The sequence below is a fragment of the Rattus norvegicus genome, chromosome 15 (genome assembly GCF_036323735.1).
Source record: "Rattus norvegicus strain BN/NHsdMcwi chromosome 15, GRCr8, whole genome shotgun sequence".
Taxonomy (NCBI): domain Eukaryota; kingdom Metazoa; phylum Chordata; class Mammalia; order Rodentia; family Muridae; genus Rattus; species Rattus norvegicus.
In genome coordinates, this window is record NC_086033.1 from 82,445,584 (window position 1) to 82,447,781 (window position 2,198).

The window sequence follows — 2,198 nt, forward strand, 5'->3', positions numbered from 1 at the left end:
TTCATTGCTGTGATCAAATACCATAACCAAAGGGAAAGTAAGAGAGAAAGAGTTGACTTTGCCTTATGGTTCCAGAGACTCGGTAAGAAGACATGTCAACAGAAGGATAGAGCAGGGAACTAAGAGAGTGTCTGCACATTTCCATCCACATACAGGAAGAAGAGACGTGAACAGGAAGTAGGAGAAGGATGTAAGTTCTCAAACCCACTCCTGGTGAAATACTGTCTTCAGCAATCCACTCAGAAATTTTCCTTAACCGTCTCAAACTGTACCAGACACCTGATGCTCAAATACTAAGCCTATAGGATACATTCTAAATACCGACCCATCTGTATCCCTCACCCCTCTCTCTTTGCCTTTCTAATTTTCTTTTCTTTCTTTTTGTGGAGGGGTGTGTGTGTGCAATGAGCTTTACTGATGGTAGGAAGGGCTTCCTAGGCCCCTCCTGTTATTATGGGGATCTGGGGTGGAATTGTGAGGGAGACGCTCAGTGTTGGGGGCTGAGTTGGGATGGGGACTCCTCAGCAACTGAGGGCCTCTCTCTTGCTCTCAGTGTCCTTGCTGGGCTGGGGTGGGTGGTCCAGGGTTTCTTACTCCTTGGAGGTCAGGTAGGCCATGAGGTCCACCACCCTGTTGCTGTAGCCATATTCATTGTCATACCAGGAAATGAGCTTTACACAGTTGTCATTGAGAGCAATGCCAGCCCCATCATCAAAGGTGGAAGAGTGGGAGTTGCTGTTGAAATCGCAGGAGACAACCTGGTCCTCAGTGTAGCCCAGGTTGCCCTTTAGTGGGCCCTCGGACACCTGCTTCACCACCTTCTTGATGTCATCATACTTGGCAGGGCCTTTCTAATTTTCAAAAACAAAACAAAAAAACCAACCTATTTTGATTAATATATAATTCCTTTTTTTCTTTGAAATGGGGTCTCTCTATTGTGGATCCATGGCTGTTCTAGAACTCTTTATGTAGGGGTTGGGGATTTGGCTCAGTGGTAGAACGCTTGCCTAGCAAGCACAAGGCCCTGGGTTCGGTCCCCAGCTCCGGAAAAAAAAAAAAAAAAGAAAAGAAAAAAAAAAAAACACTCTATATGTAGACCAGGCTAGCCTTGAATTCACAGAGCTCCACCTGCATCTGCCTCCTAATTACTTGAATTAAAGGCATGTGTCAGTGCAGCAAGAATAGTCAGTTTTTATTACGTGTGTGTGTGTGTGTGTGTGTGTGTGTGTGTGTGTGTGTGTGTATACATGTCTCATGGTGCACATGTGGAGATCAGAGGACAACTCTGATCTCTGAGCAGGAGTTGGTTCTCCCTTTTCACCATATAGTTCCCCCAAACCAAACTCAGGTCACCAGGCTGGGTGACATGTGCCTTCACCAGGCACATGTTACCAGCCATAATGAGTGGTTATTTTAATCAAAAGACTGGGCCTCCATTTCTGTTTCTCTTATACCAGATGAGATATATATATACACATATATATATACACATATATATATATGTGTGTGTGTGTGTGTGTATATATATATATATATCCATGCTTATCCTCTTGAACAATTATAAAACATTCAAAATATTTACTGAGAAGCTTAAGCTAAATTCCTAGCCCGTATGTTTTGTGAGTTCACAGCATGCTGGATTTCCTGAATGCTTTATGGTAGTACTTTGCTAAGAAAGTCATTGTGTAGCAAACTTGTGGCAGGAATGACACTCAACACATGAAACTGTGCTCCCAAATGGGACAGAAACTGTCAGAATACACGCTCAGTCTGTACAGAGTGCTGAGTTCCGCTCTAGACTCCGTGCGGACATTTTGACCTACAGGCGTGAGTAGAAGAGATGCCGGCAGAGTGGTTAAGCGCAATAGTTGGGGCTCCAAGTGATTGGCTCCTTAGTTTAGAAGCAGCCGGGAGAGCCTCGCACAAAGGCTTGAATCTTTATTAGTTTAGTTGGGTTGTAATAATAACCCGCATAGTTCATTTCTCGCCAACGGTAGGGATGCTTTCCCTCCACCATACAAAAATCCTTCCTGCTCCTTTAAAACGCGGGCTCCAACGAAGGGCGTGGTAGACGGGCTAGGTCTCTGCTTTTAGCAGTGGGGAAGCTGAGGCAGGAGGACTATTAGATGGAAACCTTTTCTGAAAAACAAAACCACGTCAGCGCAATGGCACATATCTATACTCCAGTCTCAAACAAT